Here is a 20,953-nt window from a genome sequence, read left to right on the forward strand (position 1 = left end):
AAAAATCTTTGGTATTTCAAAAAATCTTTGATTATATATATATATATATATATATATATATATATATATATATATATATATATATATATATCTTCATCCCATTTAACATGGCCATTCACAACTATGAAAAAAAGGTCCTAGACAAAATTGCTCGTGGTAACGGGTAAAATATTTTTCTGGTTCTTTTTTCTCATGGCTTTTACTCTTAATCTCTTAAAATGTTTATGATAAGTTATTCTCTGATTTTTTTTTCTTCCTATGGTTAAATGCCAATGTTAAGTGATGATGATAGTCACATTAGCTGTAATTTCTTTAGACATTATATTGATTAAACTATCTCTAATTGTAAAATAAAAGAATGTACATAAATTAATATATATTTTTACAATGAGTAAAAAGTAGGGTATTTTTTTAATAGATAAGGTCAATGTGCGTAAGAGAACAATAGCAACAAAACAAACAGTTGTCAAATAAAAACATCAGAATAAAATAAATACTTGGATGATCATAACCATGCATAAAGGATGAACAGTCATGTGCCCATAGACGTCATGTAACTGTCACCAAAAGGAACCGAATGCAGAACAAAATGAAATGAAACATGTGGCCATTGGCTTATAAGCAAAATACATGACCAATATACATGCTTTTAAATTGTGATCTACAAAGATAAAGGATTTTCTGACACAGCAATCCCAATTACAACTATATATATCAATGGCATTTTTCCATAATTTCCCATAATGACAAGGATCACGTTAAACCCTAACTGCAATTTAAAACCATGACTATATCTAAGCAGAGAACACTCATATAACGTTAAACAACCCCAGAAAATAACTAAACAATCCCAAAACCATGAAGTATGTGAAAATGTTTGGAGTAGTCCAGTTCAAAACTCGAGAGAGTATATGAACATTGGACCGGGACTCAAACCACGTACGTACAGATGAAGCAACAGATCCCTTTGCGTGAGGTGTTGTAAGGAGTCCTCCACGCGTTCTAACGGCTGCCTAAAGTTTGGTGACATCTACCCACTCGATCTGAAGCGTGTCGTTGACATGCATAGTTCTCATCATCTACTCCTCAAAGGCAGCAAAACATGAACGGAATGGCGAAAAGACAGAATAGCAAATGTAGTACGGAGAGAATCCAAACATAAGTACTACATCAGTATGAGTGGACAACACAACCAGATAGTTACTCCCTTGATTTTGAGGCAAAAATACCAAAAGGGGTCCTTTTTAGAAATTTTTTACCAAAATGGGTCTGTTTTGAACTTATTTACCTTGGGGATCTATTTTTTTTTTCAGGTAGCGGTATCGCATCAGGCGCTTCCGCGGATTGGCGACACGTGGCAGGGTCACGAATGGACACGCCCACGGTTGGTGCCACATGTCGCGCCCTGCACGCTGGTGCGCTGGGTCACGCCCAGCTAGCAGGCGCGAGTCGACGCGCTACTGCCCGAGGCTCCTTGGGTCGCGCCCAGGGCCCAGGCGCCTCCAGGCCTCCCCAGCTCCCCCCCCCCCCCCCACACCCCAGCCTCTTTATAAAAAAAATGTTTTATGTTTTTATAGACTCTAAATTTTAAAATGTTTTTTCAATTTGTATGAAAGAACTAAAAATACATTATTTGTTTAACATTTGTACTTTGGGTTCAATTTTTTATAGACTCTAAATTGTATATTTAATAAAAAATTTTAATTTTTTTCTTTTTTATTATTAGTATTATTTGTTATTTTTTCTCTTTTATTGTTTCTCTCTTTTTGAAGTATATATTAGTACATTTTCACTTAAAATACATTTTGAAATCCTAAAATGTTTTAAAATGCTTTTTGATTTTGTAACATCCCATTTTTTTTCATAAATAAATTTAAGAATTTTTTAGTAAAAATAATAAAAATAAATAAATAGAGTAAATAATAGGTCTTAAATGCCCCTAGCTATAAATAGCAACATGGTAGGTTTTTCAGACGGACTCCTCAGCCTCCTCTGCCTCTCATTTTCATTTTTCCCATTTTCCTCTCAAAACCCTTTCTTTTTCCCACAGCCCACAAAACCTGTCTCAGAAAAATGATGATCTCGGACTCATTCACCGTTGGATCGTCGTGAAATTTGAGCACCACGTTCGCAATCCAATTTTGAGCACTCTAACCGTTGGGAATTTCAAAATCATGTCTGAGCTTAGAGGAAATCCCTTCGCATTGTAGCTTTTTATTTTCCCGCATAAACCCAAAACTGTCTCGGTAAAACTACGATCCCGGTTTCGTTAACCGTTGGATTTTCATGAAATTTGGATATGTTGCTCGAAATTCCATTTCGCACACTCTCACCGTTGGGATTTGCGAGATAATATTCGTGGTGGGAGAAAAAGGAATCGCATGAAGACAGTACAAGTGGAGGCTTCAATTTCTTCTTCGTCTCTCTGACGTTCGAGAATTCTATAGGAGCAGTCGGAGGAAAACTTGAGGAATCTTAGGGAACCGTTAGAGATGATGCTATCGCTGGCTGAAGACACGTGAGCTCGCTTAGAGGTAAGAGATGAGTTATTCACAATTGGGAATTAGTGAGAACATGTGTAGGGATCCTTAGAGATATCAATTGGAATAAGTTTTGGGTTGTTTTTGCAATTTTCATTTTATCCTTATAATTATTACAGTGAATTATATATGTTTGACAGACCAATTCTTGTGGAATTGATATGCTATTGTGTTGAGCGTGAACCCTATAAATCGAGTACTTTTTCTAATTAATATGAATTGATGAAATAAAGGAGAAATTTAAAGAGAGATATTGATTTTGTATTTTCTCTTTTTCTTATTGTTTAGGTTTTTATATATAATTTAAAAAGTTAATATCATAATTGAAATTGACCAAAGTGTTCATGTAATTATTTAGAATTTGTGCATTGAAAGCTTACTTTGTAATTTGTGATTCAATATGATGTATGCTAGCTTATATATATATAGAGGTTGTTATTTATATTAATAATTTATGTAAATAATATTGTAGAGTGTTATAGTATGATTCCAAAAATTATTAAGTGTTGGAGTCTGAGAATATTATGGTTAAATTTGATGAACATGTGTATGTTGTACCTTATGAATATCATTAGGAATGTTATGAGATGGTTGATGTGATGTTATGAGATGTTAAAGTTTGGACATGATATTTGATTGTAAATAAGTGAATGTGTTTAACACTTGATGTTACATTAATTATATCGTGAGCTATGAATTATACAATAACCCAACTAGTGTTTATGCGCAGTGTTAAAGAGAAAGTGTAGGTTCCTAGTTAGGAACCAGTGTTAAATTGTAGCGCAATTGTGTTAAACATGTTTGAAACATGAGTGTGAGGTCGTGGTATTGTATAGTTCATGAGCAGTGCTTATAAATGAAATATGTGATGAATTGTGGAATAATATGTTGCCTTGAGATTATAATATTGTTATTGAGATTGAGTAAAAGTGTAAAGTAGAACAGGTGTTGAATTGTGAGATACGTGAAAACATGTGATGGTGAATTGTGACATTATGAGATGTGAAATTGTGAATGAGTTTTGGTTGTGAATAAATGTGTGATTAATTCTTGATATGACATTATTTGTGTTGTAAGCTGTGAATTGTACAATAACCCGACCAGTGTTATATTGAGAAAAGTGTAAATGCGCAGTGTTAAAGAGAAAATGTAGGTTTCCTATTTAGGAACCAGTGTTAAAGAGAAAGTGTAGGTTCTTGTTTAGGAACCAGTGTTAAATTGTAGCGCAATATGTTGTACGTGTTTAAGACACGAGTGTGAGGTCGTGGGTATTGTATAATTCACTAGCAGTGTCTGTGTGCTAAAATGATTTTAGGGGTTGGACCCGAATCAGGAGGGAGAGGCCCTGACGGACTCTTCGGAGTGTAGGCCTTGGGGGTCACCGGGTTTGAGTGCTCCTTTAAGCCTATGCTGATCCCATATGGTTGGAGCATTCTCGCAAAACATCGTGACCCTGACTGGTCTCCCTATGATCTTACTTAGTGAGAGTGACCTGACAAACTCATTGTGTGGTGTGTCTTGTTATGTACTCCTAAGCGCCCTAGGGTGGTTTTTCACTGACATGGTACCACATTACATATAGGCTTGAGTCTTAGCATAACTGTCTCATGCGCTTGCTAATTGTTTATTATGAAATTGAGGTGTTATTATGTCTTGATCAGAGCGTGTGATTCCTGTGTAATGTGATTGATGATTGAAAAGTGTGATTGATTGATGAAAAGTGAATTTTGAATGACAAAGTGGTGGAATTACGTGAATTACGTGTAAGTAAGTTTTATTTGGTTTATATGATATGTATATCTAGTTGTCTTGTTTCTCTATTAGTTAGGAATGTGATAACTCACTCCCGATTTATTGTTTGTGTTTGGATCCTGTGATGATCTTGAACTCTGTGTTCGGGGGAGCAGATGACTAGGTGAACTGCTTTAAGGAATATTGTGCTGAAGGACGTCGAGACACAACGCTCTGATAGGATGTGACATTGGGGTATAGGGTTTTATATTAATTGTATGAAGTCTCAGACGGCCTTGTTCGAGCCGATGACTTTATTATTTATTCGGACAAGTTTGAATATGATGTAGAAGAAAAGGATTGTGAACCTTTTATCCCTTTGAAAGACTTGTATTTAAAAATGTTTTAAAAAAAATACTTTTAATTAATATTTGAATTTTTATTCCTTTGTTAGTATATATGAGAGGGGTAGAGGGTGTCACAGATTTGGCCATTAAATTACATTAAAGATCACTTTTGTTTTATGTTTGCATTATAGGCCACCAACTTTTTTGTAAGTTAATAATTTAATATTTGGTTATAATTATGTGTCATTCACATTATCGTTATTTATTTTTATTTATTTTAAAAGCATTGCACAATAAGATTGAAACGTTAAAGTGACAATAATATAAAATTAACATGGAAAAAAACCATACAAAGTACATGACAATGTTAAAACATGGAAAAAAACAATACAAAGTACATGAAAATGTTAAAACATGCGGAAAAAATGTAAACCCATTATTAATCAATCATCACTATGTCTGTGATGCCGCAACGAAGTCCCACATGGCTGATCCCAATTTCTAGCTGCCCTATCAGGATTTCTTCTTCTACGATTCACCCTTTCATCCACTTGGTCAGCCTCGGTAGAGAAATCATGACGTAAATCGACACCTAATAAGTCATCCATGTCGGGTATATCTCCAGGTACATTCCACGGACCACCAAGTGGGGCATTTGGGGTTGATAGTTCACCACTTTGGGTAAATGAAGAAGTTCCCGTTGAAGGAGGAGTGGACCCAAATATGTCTGCCAAACTATACCCTGGTTGAAAATCATGTGGGTATGAATACATCGGCGACATCTGTGATGGTTCTTGGGTGAATGCCGACGGTGTGTAATACATTCCATGTTGTCGTTCTAGCATCGGAGACAAACTGTACGTTGTTGCATCAACAGTTTCCCGACGTCGCGCTAAGCCTCGAGTCTCCACACTTCACTGTAGTATATTAAACTGTTGATGTTCAAATTGTGGCTGAGAAGGGGGAACATCTTCGTGTGCCTCAAGTATCTTATCCTCTTCGTCAGAAAAAAGAGTGATCTTCTCACTACATGACAGTAAATCGTCAAAAGTACAAACCCTTCTCCCAACAAGCGACACCATAAAATGTAGTGTTTCGGCGATTTCACCCTGCATAGAAAATAATAGAATAGTAATTAAAATAATCTTCAATAAGCACAACATTCTTTTCTAAATTATAATGAACAATGTATACCAATAGTCCTCTTCTTGCATGTTTTGGGTCGACATAATTTACGCATGCACCACCTCATATATTCAAGTTCAGACTAAGGGTCCCTATTTGTGGTGGTGTTTGCTCTACTTTCCTTTCATAGCGACTATTCCATTCATTAAGCGCAGGTTGCATTAGTCACATCTAATTTCTTCCTTCCTTTCCCTTTAATGTCAAGTCATGTATGTTGTTGGGTTGCATTACTGGGCCCAGAATAAGTTGTTGCATTCTAAATTGTCTCATGACTCTATCCAGCTGGTGCCATTCCACTTTTTGAAAATAAATAAGTGGTACGATACATGTCCATAATACAGACCCCATAAAACAAACTTGGCTCAAATTCATTTCCACATGTCCAGACTAAGGGACCCAGACAAACTGCATATAAAAGTTAAATTTAATAAATTAATTAAGAATTACATCATTTAATAAACAAACGTCAAAATTGTTACCTTGTCGCGTTTCATGACATCTAATTTACAACGAAAATCATGTAAATTGACATTGCCTATGTGATGAAATTCACCCCAACCATCTTCACAAAAAATTAAATAACAAAATAAAATGTTATATAGAATAATGATTAACATCAACCAAGCATATTTATTAATAATCAATTCAAAATAGTAAAGGAAAGTATACATGTATGCAAGTGGTGCGTTTTGTTGTTGTGGAGGAATAAACGACGGGGCTAACGTTGGGTATCGTTCCCATGCCCATAAGTGAATTAAGAGAGTGAAGCCGCCTATTGATTTAACATTATAGTCTGTTGCGATGCACATCTCTCTATAAAGGTTACCCAAAAGAGCAACTCCCCATGCATAAGTGCTGCACTCTCTAAGGTCTCTCAAAAATTGCAAATATCTCATTGACACCCTTTTGCTGCTTTTGTCAACAAACATCACCCCTCCTATGAATCTTAAGATCCAAGCACGAGCAAATCTTTCAAGCCCTTGTTGGTTGCCTGTAAAATCATGAATATTTGCAAATTGAGAAGTCAACCAACCCAATAAAAGTGAGTTCCCATCAATTGCATCATCGTTAGGCATGACACCCAATAATTCATCACACAACTCAAACCAGTCAATATTTGTATTGTCAATTAAGGTCTTCCATCCAGAAATACCAAGTAGCACTTGAAGTGTAATAATAGTTGTCTCCCCACACTTCAAATGAAATGCATGTGTTTCTGGCCTTCACCTTTCAATAAAAGCATTAACTAATGCTCCATTTACTTTCAAGTGCGTCAATTTCATTATCGGGTACAAACCCGAAACTTATAATAGATGAATAATTTCGTCGGACGGTGCTTCTCTATGATTGTACAGTGGTGTAGCTCGTCGGATTTTTAACCTCCTTTTATTAGCACCATTCCAAATATGTTGTGATATATGACTTTTTTGCATCCACAATAAATCATCCTCTAATGATCCAGGTGTCACATCATAATGATTAGAAGATGACGAACTTGCCATATTAAAACTCCTGTATAAAAAGAAAAAAAAATTAATAATCACACATATCATAATAATAAATAAAAAATTACGATATATTTAAATACATTTTACTAATTATATTTTTGCTAGCTACTTATTCATCTTTTTAACTCAAATATCTCTTAATCAAAAATTTATGATTAATATTTTGAAGTATTGGTATTCAATTAAACACTTAGATAAACACAAAATTAACACGTTATTTTTATACACAACTAATAAAAATTTTACAACTAATAAAATAAAATAAATAAAATGTCAAATAAAAATAAATTTGATATTGTTTCTGTTTTTTTTTTCTTTCTTAATCTTCTTCCTGATGTTTTGGTAAATTAGAGACAAATTATGAGAGAAACTTCTAAAATAATAAAATAAAACCTACAAAATCATTTTGTTATAAGAGATAGATTGGCAGAAAATTAAAATAAATGAATTATAATGACAGTGAATTGAAATAAAAATTTCTTCAAAATTATTTAGTTAATATATAATGTTGAACACACACACGCACACCCGCACCCACACCCTCGCACACACACACGCGTGCGCGCGCACACACACACGCACGCACACGCACAGTCAGTCCCATCCAGGGCATGCCACGTGTCAGCTTCTCGTGGAACGTGCTCCTCAGGTAAGCGCGTTGTAGTAAAAAAGGGACCCATAGGGTAAATAACTAAAAAACAACCGCATTTTGGTAAAAAAATTGTAAAAAGGACCCAATTTAGTATTTTTGCCTGATTTTGAAACACACTCTTTAATAAACTCTTTCAAATACATCCTTTTTAATTGATCAAAATTTATTAGAAATTACAAAAACAAGAGAATCATTCAATATAATGTGGGACCTGCAAAGTTTGATAATTTTGAATAAATTTCAACCCATTAAAGAGAGAGTACTCAAAAGAGTGTGTCAAAAAATGTAGTCCTAACATTTCTCTTGGTTTTTTCTCATGGAATTGAATAATGTGCGAAGAAATGCTAACAACAAACTCTTTTGAATACACTCAGCTATTAGTTGAAATTAATCGGTAATCACAAGAGACTCCATCCTAAGTGACAACTTCCCTTTTATTTTTGTCTTTTTCCGGGAAGCACCGTCCTGGGTGTAGCAAGCTGTGTAAATCATGGCATGCGTGAAAACAGTGAAGCAGGCGCCGTCCTACATGGAATAACAGGAGGCTTCATCTTGGATGGAGTCTCTTGTATTGTCTCGAAGTCGGCAAACAGTGGAAGTGTGTGAAGGATGTGCCATCCTGCATGGAGTCTCCTGTATTGTAAATTACATATGGTAAAGTGTGCTTGCTTGCAGTTACAAGACACTCGTTAGAGTAAATTTATTTTGATATTATAATGTATAAATTTCATCTAGTAGTTAACGTGTTCAAAAGAATTTGTTAAAAAGTGTTCTTTGTATTTTTTTTAGTAAAATTATACTTTAAATAGTTTATTATAGAAAATCAAGTTGTATATCTAGTAAAATATCTATCTTCAACCACGACCCCAAATAATAAGGATTACTTAATGAAAGTTGTATATATATCATGTTCTATTATAGTGCAACATGGGATCGGAGCTGCAATTTAATTTTTTACATTTTTTTTGTTGATTTTATTTTTTACAAAATCGTGCATGTTTTCGTGACCTTCTATTGGAGATCCCATCCAGGATGATGCCTCCCGTTACTCCATGCAGGATGGCGCCTCCTTCACTTTCCTCCATTGTTCGCGGACTTTGAGACAATACAAGAGACTCCACTCAGGATGGCGCCTCCTTCACTACTTCCACACGTCTCACGATTTACACAGGTTGCTACACCCAGGATGGCGCTTCCCGCAAAAAGACAAAGATAAAAGGGAAGTTGCCACTAAGGATGGCATCTCTTGAATCCAACGTGGCAAAAACAACCTCTACACTATAAATAGTTTTCATACTACTACAGTTTCGCAAATACATTTTTTTAATTACCATTTTTGTAAAAAATCCCGTGCTCTACATTCTCTACCAGTTTTGTCTGATGCACCTTAAATATTTTCAGCCTGCCCTATCCAACTCAAAAGGTCACTACATTTGAATGTGATCAATTCAATCTTTCTCACTCAAGAACAATATATATAATAGAATCATTTCTAATTCAAGCAAATAATGGTATCGAGTATAGATGAAAGAGGGGGATATGACAAAATTGGTAGATGCTACGGACTTAATTGGATTGAGTCTTGGTATGGAAACTTACCAAGTGAGAACTTTCAAATTCAGAGAAACCCTGAAATTCACAAAGGGCAATCCTGAGCCAAATCCTGTTTTCCGAAAGCAAAGAAAAGTTCATAAAGTTATAATAAAAAAGGGATAGGTGCAGAGACTCAATGGAAGCTGTTCTAACAAAAGGAGTTGACGATTTTTCCTTTTTGCATTAGGAAAAGAATAGAATCCTCTCCACCACAGTCCTTGCCACTTCTCATTGGGTGCTCCTCAACATGTTTGTGCATGGTAGGAAGAACCCCATCAGGCACCTCATCCTTATTGTCATGGGTATCCTCATCTTCCAACTCGACACCCTGCTTTCGCATCCAATGCCCATGGAACTGTTTGAAGCCAACAATTCTGTCCACGATTATTCCTAATCTCTAAGAGCTGAGAACTGCATTTTGTACCTTCTACAGTTCCATTGACATTTCCAAGGTTTGAATTCCTGATTTCATTTCATCCGACACAGGATGTATCTAGTCTGATAAGAACATCGGGAGAACAACACCACAAACTAACCGTTGTAATTGGAGAGCCTAAAGACCTATAAAACCCCAAACTAGAATCCCATACTTCCAATATCAATATATGACTCAAGTCCCATACCTTACAATTGGATCCTAACATCCCACCACACTCTACTGCCAGGCACCCAAGCAGCCTAACTGTGCATTAGCCCTTTGGTTAGTCCTGGGGGAACACTACAGTGATAACGCCACCAAGTGTGCCACTTGTTTGCAGCTGAAAGACATGGTGGAAAGCTTCAATACCAGTTGATACATGAAAAAGAGTAATTTTCTGTGTTGTGTGTGTATGATCACACAGCTTTTATTTATAATGAATAAATAGGATCAACATTGATTACATAAGATCAGTCTAATAATGAGTAATAATGACTAAATCACTAATTACTATCTAATCATTAATAAGAGAATATTATGTAATCTTAACACTCCCCCTCTAGCTCAAGCATATATGTCATATGAATTAAGTTTGTTACAAATGCGGTCAACCCGATAGAAACTAAAGGCGGTCCGAGAGAAGACCAGTCACTCATCGGAGATGCATCACGCATCAGTGTGTAAACTTCACACGCTACAGCCCTGCATGGGGCTGCGTGTGGCGGTGTTTTGAGTTGGCTACGCACGTGGATAGCATGGCGGTCATTGGAAAGGCCGCAGGTGCAGATCGACAAGATCGAGGGCGGCCCCGTGGCTGCCAAACAGGCCCAACAGTGGGCGTGGGTACTGTTCACCCACAAAGAAAGCTAGGCACAAAATGTATTTGTGCGAGGGACGTCGGTGAATGTCGTTGCAGAAACGGAGTCTGAAGGAATCTTGGTAGCCATGAAAAAAGAGCCAAACAAGGGGCTAGTGATGGTCATCAGAGGCAAGGAAGGCCCGGGAAAGGTTTGCTGGTGAGTGAGCGGCACCGGAAAGCTGTCACAGGCCAGAAGAAGGGCATGCATGGAGGCGCGTGTGGCAGCTTTGGATGACGGGATTTCCGACATGGTGGTCGCTGGGGAGAGGTGACGGTGGTCACTGGTGGTCATTGGAGAAAGGATGCTGAGATGGCTTGCAAACAGCAACAAAGGTGTGCAGTACTACATGCATGTTTGTGAAGAGAAGGAACATAATCTTAGAAGGCAGAGAAAGGTCCATTGGGGACAGTAGGTCCCTGGTGGAGAATGACTTTCGTTATTCATCTATGAAGAATAACCTAAGCTTTGATACCATGAAATAGAGTAATTTACTGTGTTGTGTGTATGGTCACACAGCCTTTATTAATAATGAATAAATAGGATCAACATTGATTACAAATAAGAGAATATTATGTAATCTTAACAATACAAGAGTAACTGTACACCTTCAGTCATTCGTGGAGGTCCCAAGACATCAATTTCCAAGAATCAAAAGGAAAATACAAAAGAAAATGGAAGAAAGTGCAAGAAAATGTGTGGGACTTTATTTCTCTTACTGAACACCTTGGGTCATTCATAGAGGTCCCAAGACTCTCCCCTCAACAACTTCTCAACTGATAACTAACTCCCCTATTCCCCCTCTTTCTTTATTAGTAGTCCTACGTTTAAAATGATTTCCTGCATGCGCCTTATCATTCCCACATAGGCCTTCTCAATAAGTGGTCCACTATCATAATCAGATCAAAGTGTTAGGAATCCCTCATGGAAATGGAGAAAAGAAAATAATGATTTTGTTAATTGACTGAAATTGAACAAACCAGGGAGAGAAACCCTCCTCCAAGAGCTTTCCCTTCAGAAAGGGTTTTCCCCTTTTGCAACTTAGCACTTAGTTCCCATTCAATACAATTTACTGAATGCCCCCTAGTCCATTCTATCCTTTTGCTGACTGGCAGTGACAGCCATAACTGTTGCTAACGACTTTGACTGCCCTTTATTCTTTCAAGAAAATATTCTTATACCTTGCTGTCCTAATAGTCTAACACCCCCAAAAGTGGGCACTTGTGACGTCACACTCTAGGTGCCCACATAGGGTGACTTTTACTTTGGACGATTCTGGTGCCTTAAGCTTATAATAAGCTCATCCCAAAAGATAAAACTATTAGAAGGGAGATCCTTATGACACAAATACCATACAGAACCTACATGTTTACTTAGTGTGGGAAATAACTTTAAATACAATTGCTAATCCATACCTTTATGAACAGGAATTTTGAAAGGTCCAACAGAGGATATGGATGAAGTTTGTATCCACCAAAATTTATGCAAGATAAAGCCAGCACACGAACCTTTCAGCATAAAAACAAGAAAAACACTTATCAATAAATGTAGAAACAGATGCTATGAAGGATATAATAATTTATTGAAAATTTGGCTTCTTATAGAGCCAAATGTCATCAACAGATATATGCAGTCCACTTCACAATGTAAGATAAGTTATAAATTATAATTTATAAATAACAAATTCAAGGTGGAAATTTCAGGGAAAGTGGTGCAAGGAGAAGGTATTTATTTTCTAAAGTGTTCTTTCTGTAATTAAGACCCTCAAACATTGACCCCTTGATCCTGAACTTCCATGTGAGGGTACATATGTACAAAATCCTACAACACAGACTAATTGCTGATGCATGTGGAGTGCACGAATGTGGTTTGGAATTGCTGAGATGCTAAGATTGGTCTGAGATGTTAGCTTTGGCAAGAGTTATGTTGTTGGCATATTTATTTCAATTATTTGGAATATGGGAGATAAGATGAACCAGAGTAAAATTTTGGTAAAACAGTGATGATCCTGATATAATGTTCCATGTCTTCCCTTGCATTTCATTTATTCTGTAGATCTTTAATATTTTAGCCATAACCTATTGAGGTTATCCTTAAAATAGTTATTACAATGACAAAAGATGATTTGTGTTAAAATACATATGAAGAAAGTAAGAAGCACAACACAAGTAGGCATCCATCAACTTAGACACAAAATGAAAGCCCAAATAAACAAGTTATAGAATGATAGGAAAATAATACAATCTCTATTACAGCAATTACTTCATTGATATAAGGCATCATAATGCAGAACTGCAGATATGATGCCTGAGCTGCTGCAGTACAGAAGAAATCCTTATAACTACCAAGTCAGAATGATCTGTCAAGAGAAAAGACAATATCAATAATTGACATGCATACAGTTATCATTTAATATGAAAAAATGACAAGATAAAATCAAACTGTTTAATTATAAAAATCAAGAATATTAATGATGTTATAGAACCATTGATAATAGTTTAAGCTTTTGGGACTGATGGTTCATGATATAGTATCAGAGACTCTGTGACTACATAGTCAAGAATTTGATCCTTGCTAGCCAATTCTTTATATTATTTAAAAAAAAATGAATTTCAGCATATGATAGGTGGGCCTGTTCATTGTCTATTTTTTAAGCCAAAAGTGTTCTAGTGAAAGTTGGCATGTTAGAGATATAATATTAAATCATTCATTTGTCTGAATTGAGCTTTTGGAATGATTGATTCATGGTAAAAGATTACAAGAAATGTTACCGTAAGATTCTCCTAGCAAAACACATTTCTTTTGACTTTAATACTGGAGTTGATACACGTCTAAACCACAAAGAAAGTGGCTCCCCCTGAGCATCAAAAATAGCTACATTTAATAACTTAAGTTGCAACAAGGCTAAAATTAACATGAAAACAGAAACATAATTAATCACACCAATGATGTAGAGATTAACCATTGGTTGGCTGTATGAACCAAGATGAAGCAGCACATATAATGAATGGAATTCAGCTGCACTCTCATGCACATGAATTGAATTTCGATTTGCCTCATACAGATTGAACAAAGATGCCAATGTCTTTGTGAGCTGTTCCATGTTGAGATGATGCAACGATGCAGTGTTTGGATCAGACAGAGAACACCAAAGCCTGTAATGTTATACAAGATGGAATTTGACCTGCATGATTAAATATATTGTTCAGCTCATTATTTGAATTCCATAGCCTGTAACTCCATGCTTCAGAAAGCACACAATACTATATGATCATACTATCCAGCTTCACTTTCTTTTTTTGGTTTCCCACAGATATCATCCTCTTTAGGAATCAATCCTGTTAGAGGCACGGTCGGGCACTAAATTCCAATCCTTTTTTTTGTTTAAAGACCTAGATTAAAGGCTTAGAGCTGGTCCCCATACTCTGCCTCTTTATATTTGCATGTGTCCCTTAACCCATAGTGATTTTTGTGCTTTGTTTCCTTCCACGGTGCTGCACCCTTGTCCCTTTTTGGTGGTGTACAATGGATAAAAGAAAAAAGACATTCATGTCACATGGAACCACTGTGGAAGTTAATGTCTTTTGAGGGTGTTGAACCACTTAGACTCTTCCAGACAATTTTTTGTCAATTTGAATTGATTCACTAACCCAGTTAGGTTCATATGGAGAAATAGATGCAATTAGTCCGCAAGTTTGGAGTCTAGGACTAGTATTTAATTTTAGAGTTAAGCACATGCATTGGACGCTTATTTTTTTTATAGATAATCGTCTACTGTGTTAAACATAACTTTTGCATATGGGATAAATGGACCTTCAAAGTTTAGCTAAACCTGAAGTTGCAAATCAAGTATCAGAAATGCAACTTAAATCATCTACTACAATGCAGTTCTAAGAGAAAAGAATAAAATGAAAAAATCAAATAAAATTGAGACAGAAAACTATACCATTCCCTTGTACATGTAAATTGTTTTCTTGTTTACAATATTTTGCATAGTAATATCTTGGCGTATGGACCTCGTCCTATCGAAGATAAAGTCATGAACTACTTCAAACGAATGCTCTTTAGATTCCAGCAAACTCAAAAGGTAATTTAAAGTATCTTCCAAAACAGTAATAGGCCGCATATCTGATGCTTGAACGTATTTGGTGCATATAGTTCAGCAAAACTGAAAAATAAAATGGAAGATGAAAAACTCCGAAACTAAAAGATATTTAATAAGTAATAACAGAGGTGATCCCTAACAAAAGCCACTTATATGCCATGAAACCATGCATCAATGCTGGATGCTGAAAATATCATCTTAAGGAAGTAAAAGGACAGAAAATAAGTAACATACTTTATAAAATTTACATTATAATGCATCATGATAAAAACACAGACTTTATATCCCAAGGCAGCTTACTATCCTTAATTAGGCATTAAGCTACAAGTTAATAAAGAACATACGGGACAATGAAAGGCATTAATTTGGTGCTATCTAACAGATTATATAATTAAACATACAAAGAAATACACTGCAGTTTCAGCATACAACTTATGAACTTCTTTAAATTATGATAATTGAATTAATCAAACTTGAACCATGTAATGACCCCAGGAGATAATTTTGTATGAGATACATCAAATTCAAGTAGAAATGATAACATTGCTATAATCAATTTATTTGCACAACTATAGTTGTCAATACCAGCGTAGCGGTCGACCCTAAAAGTGGCATAGCGGATAGCGGGATGACTGCTATTCTAATGTTTTTCTTATATATGTTAAATAATTAATAATATATATATATATATATATGTTCAAAAACAAAAATATAAATATATATATATATATAAGTTTTTAATATTATATAATTATGATACTATTATATTTATTTAATATCATTTCTATATTATTTAATTATTAACATTATTATTATATATTAATATTGTTCGGCTACAATTTAACTAGATATGTTAAACTTTAAAACAAAAATATAAATATATAAATAATTAATAATATATATATGTTCAAAAACAAAAATATAAATAAATATATATATAAATTTTTAATATTATAAAATTATGATATTATTATATTTATTTAATATCATTTCTATATTATTTAATTATTAAAATTATTATTATATATTAATATTGTTCGGCTACAATTTAACTAGATATGTTAAACTTTAAAACAAAAATATAAATATATAAATAATAAATAATATATATATGAGTTCAAAAACAAAAATATAAATATATATATATATATATAAGTTTTTAATATTATAAAATTATGATATTATTATATTTATTTAATATTATTTCTATATTATTTAATTATTAACATTATTATTATATATTAATATTGTTTGCCTCTACATAAGCCAACACATGGTAGATGCTAGATAATTGTTAAGGCAGGATAATTTTGGGAGAGTGGAGATAAATAGTTGGTGGAGCGCGCGGGTGCAACTTCGTCAAGTGAGATCTGAGATCGAGGGTTTCTTAGCAACACAGAACAGAGCAGAAGAAGCAACACAGAGCCCTCCCTCCCTCTCTCTCTCTCTCTCTCTCTCTCTAGGAAGAACAAAGCAGAAGAAGCAACATAGAATAGAACCACTGAACCCACTCAGAACCACCAGTGCTTCAAAGTAGCGGCACGAAAAACCGCTCCGCAACCCGCGCCGCTCCGCCGCTATAGTGGCCGCTCCAGCCGCGACCCGAAACCGCGCTGCTACACATGTGTCCGTCGCGGATGGGTGCCGCTCCGCCGCTATTGACAACTATGCACACAACAAAAGTTTTACAATACCTTTAAATGCACTGATGATTGTCCAAAGTAGATGAAAAGTAAATTTAGCATGGTGCTTGAGAATACATCCTTCTTAAACTAGACACATTCGCATTCAATAAGGTAATACCAGATAATATGGGAGAGTAGTTTGGCCATACCTTCTTGACAGCAAGAGCTGGGGACGATTTTCCAGGATTTCCATGTAGCCTCTCAAAAACTGCCAAATCTCACAGTTTTTCACGCTGGATCCACTCTCTTTCTGTGGATAAAGTGAAAATCTTTGAAAATAGAAGTTTCAGGTAGATGTATAATAAATAAAGAAAATTAATTGAAACGTGTGGTGTCTTAATAATTTATAGAGAAAAGTTTATGTTACCATGAATCAACAAAGCTAAAATAGTCAGCAAAAGTCTTTTCCTATACTAACTACTAAGTGCAGTTAGCCGCATAGATCAAATGAGAAATGGCACCATTGTGTCTCGTCAAAAGCCAAGTCATTGAAATGCAAGTCCTTTTTAATGGTTTCTCTCACAGTTTTTCTTGGTTTTTCACTACCTCTAACTATTGGGTTATCCTCCATCTAATTAACTCTTCTTACCAATGCTTTCAATGGTCTTCTCACATGACCAAATAATCTAAGATGCTATTCTACCATGTTTTCCTCAATAGATGACTAGATGCTACACTTACTTTCCCTCTGATACAGTCATTATTCAAATTGAAGCATTTTCATCTCTGTGATACTCGGTTAAAAATCAACAAAATAAAGCATTTGTGACCATATGGTTGCAACATAAAATTTTCCTTTAAGCTTGAGCAGCATCTTTCAATCTCAAGTAACACCAAAATGATCTTCAATTTTCCCTTCCAAGCCAGGACTAATGCACATTTCACTAAACTTACATTCCATATTTTACGAGGAACCCAGAGTGAAAACAGAGAAAAGAATAGAATGATTTTATTTCTTTTATGAAAATGAACAGAACAAGAGAAAGATCTCCTCCAAGGGTCTCACCTTCACAAAGGTTTCCCATTTCTATAACAGAGCTAGAGCTCAGTTCTCAAGTGATACAAGACAAAATGCCATTCCCTTGTATTCCTTCTCCTTTGCACAACTGCAATTGCAACTACATGAGCCACATTCACGTACAATTTTCAGTCATATATCAGCTGTCACTACCGTGACACTGTGAATAAGTGTCCTTAAAGCTGCATCACCTCACCAATGCAATATAAGTATAAAGCAATGAAACAACAATAACCCTCAAATAAAACAGCTTTTTCCCATCAGCACTCTTGAGGGATTCCTTAGAAGTTTGCATCATTTTCTTTCTGCCTCCTTAACTTCACCAGCACAAACATTGTTATCTCATATACTAACCTAGTAACCTCAATAGTATCCTCAATGTACATCAGAAAGGCTTTAGCACCCACAAGGAAACCATTTAATGATATTTCTTTCATTGACCTCGTAATTCAATCAACAATAACTGCCAAAAAATTATTAAATTAACAGCAATCTTAGTTTCCCACAGATATTTTACTTCGGATACAATCTTGATCGAGGTACAATCAGACCCTAAATGTGAACATGTCTCTCATTAGGGTCAAAATTTGATTCGCCATGCCGTGGGAACTAACCTCTTCTGCCAGACCCAACCCCTATTGGTAGCAACCCCACTCTCTCATTCTTTACCAATCTCACCAAAAGAGACATGCCATCATACAAAATCCAACATTGCAACTCTGCTAACATGAAATTATGAAATTGATTTCATATTCATACATTAGATATTGTTATTATAATATGTTTACCTGGGCACATGTAAGGACATGTTCCAACAAAATTGGAAGATGGCTGTACTTCCTCTTCTTCCGTGTCACTGAGAACAGAGGTAGAAGTTCTGCTGCCACTACTAGAATAAGGAGTAACCCTTTCAGAAAAAGTTGAAACTTTCGATTGATTCGAAGGAAATCCGTGACCGCCTCCGCGCTCACTTTCCGTTCCCGCCCTCCATCACTGTTCCCCTCTTCACTGCTTCACTCTGGTTTTCATTATGATTTCTTTTAAAAAACAAAATATGTTTTATATCTCTAATAAATATTCAAAATTTATGTTTATTTCTAATAATTTTATTATTCTTCGGTTATTCTTCAATCGTTATTCTTGTTTTGATCTTTCATATTTATTTAGTCCTACAGAGATTAATGATTTTATGCTTGTTTTTTTAATAAAAAAAATCATTTATTTTTAGTCCCTTTTGAAAAAAAAAACTAATAATAAATAAAAAAAATATTATGAAATGAATATAAAATTTATAAATTTATCATAAACTAAAATAATATCAAGAATAAAACACAAAATAATTATTTCATCAAAAACTCATGATAAAAAAAATCAAGAAACAAATTGTTAATTTATTATAAACATAAAACATATTTTAACCTTTTATTTGTTTTTAAAGTCTCTTAAATCTTAAAGACTCACAATTGATAAAATATTTTTATTTTTATTTTTCCTGAAAATAATTTTAATGTTTATATATGCTTCTTCATATAAATTTGAATACCTAGGTAGTTACGTTGAATGAATTGAGCTATTTATTTTGAAGGAAAGTGTTTTTAGGAAATTTAAATATTTATTTAGAATTATTATTTGTCTTTTTTTTAGTCAGATGTCTTATTTTAATCATTACCAAAACAATATACTATTTTAATGTCATATATTGAAAATTTAATTTATAATTATTTTGTTATTTTCAAATAATATATTTTTTTAAGTTAAAACTTAATTTAACTATCTAAAAAATATTTAGATTATTTAAAATCGCTCTAATTTTTTTAAATCATTCATCTCTTTAAATCTATTATTTTTCATCTTTATTTTTATATTAAATTTCAACATTTGTGTTAAAATAAATCTATATTTATAATATAAATAAATTTAAATATATATTATAGTATAATTACATTTATAATAATTAAAAATTGTTATATAAATTATAATTGTAATTTTATATTTATAATGAATAATTTAAACTGTAATATAAAGTTATTTATAATATAATGAATAATTAAACAATATAACGGTTGTAATTATAGAGTTATCTAAACAAGTATAACAAACAATTTATCCAGAGTCAAACATCCTCAGATCCAAATCATAGCACATACAAATAAAAATAACAATATAAAAACAAGTATATATTATAAAAGAAATTCGCACACAACAAATATAATTGTTGAAGTTCACACTCTTCCCGTCTTATCATTCAATAATCATAATAATAGACAGGCACGCATTTTAATAATTTCATCAACAAAGAATTATCACAATCTCAGAACATGCATCGGTCATCATATCTTTTAGATATTTGCTCCATATAATAGAAAATAAATCAATAGTTCCTGAAAATAAATAATTATAAGAAAATTTATAAGGAGACATGGATTCCAAAGTTAAGTTATCTACGGTCTAAAATCACTCTGTCGCTCGATTTTTTAATGTTTTACTTTTAACTTATTTATATTGCTCTAGGTGCTAGGTGCTCCAGGAGTCAGATTTTTGCAAATCTTATATGCTCTCCTACATTTTCAAACCTAACGATTCATTTTTGAGGTCAAAACTTTTATAAAAATAGTCTATACTATAGTAACTCTCAGCCCAAATTCATGACAGATTTTTCATTTTACTAAAGGTCATTAAATTTGTTTTATTCGTAACTTTTGCTAGAAAACTCTTATTTGGATGAAATTTTAGGCTAACTCTAGGTTTTAACATGAAAAGAACTCATTTTTGGAATCAAAAACTAAAAAAAACAACAACTTAGCACACAGATTCAGGACATGACATCAAACTCGAAAATTTCAAAGGAACAACATGTTCAAGGAAGTTCAACAACAAGCATATGGTTCAACCCCTTAACCCTGGTAATCTCCAAGAAATTTGGAAGAAAAAGTGTGGGAGTTTAGATTCAAGTTTCCAACCTTCAAGAGTGTAAAATAAGGTTTTGAAACTACAAGTAATAATAGAGCAAGAAAATGAAGTAAAAATGAAGCTTAGAGTTGAGAATGGAGGTCTATTACCTAAGCTCAGACACACCCACTCGCCCACCCACACCCAGACCCACCCACCCACCCACACACACAGAGATGTATATAACACTACACACACACACACACACACACAGAGATGTATATAACACTACACACACACACACACACACACACATAACACTAAATTCTATGATTACACACCCACCCACCCACACAAATATATGTGTATATATATATATATATATAACACTAAATTCTATGATTAAAAATATATAACTACTGAAA

The 20,953-nt window shown here is 34.2% G+C and overlaps 1 long non-coding RNA gene and 1 pseudogene across 1 annotated transcript; both read right to left on the reverse strand.

Moving 5' to 3' along the window:
- Nucleotides 1–4,917: 4,917 nt before the first annotated feature.
- LOC114386657 lies at nucleotides 4,918–6,236 on the reverse strand. Its single transcript, XR_003661135.1, has 2 exons — nucleotides 5,813–6,236; nucleotides 4,918–5,727 (listed from the first exon to the last, which is right to left on the reverse strand). It is a non-coding gene; the product is annotated as an uncharacterized LOC114386657 (long non-coding RNA).
- Nucleotides 6,237–6,253: 17 nt separating this feature from the next.
- LOC114386656 lies at nucleotides 6,254–18,661 on the reverse strand (annotated as a pseudogene).
- Between the last annotated feature and the right edge of the window lie 2,292 nt (nucleotides 18,662–20,953).

This window comes from Glycine soja, chromosome 15, assembly GCF_004193775.1.
Source record: "Glycine soja cultivar W05 chromosome 15, ASM419377v2, whole genome shotgun sequence".
Lineage (NCBI taxonomy): Eukaryota > Viridiplantae > Streptophyta > Magnoliopsida > Fabales > Fabaceae > Glycine > Glycine soja.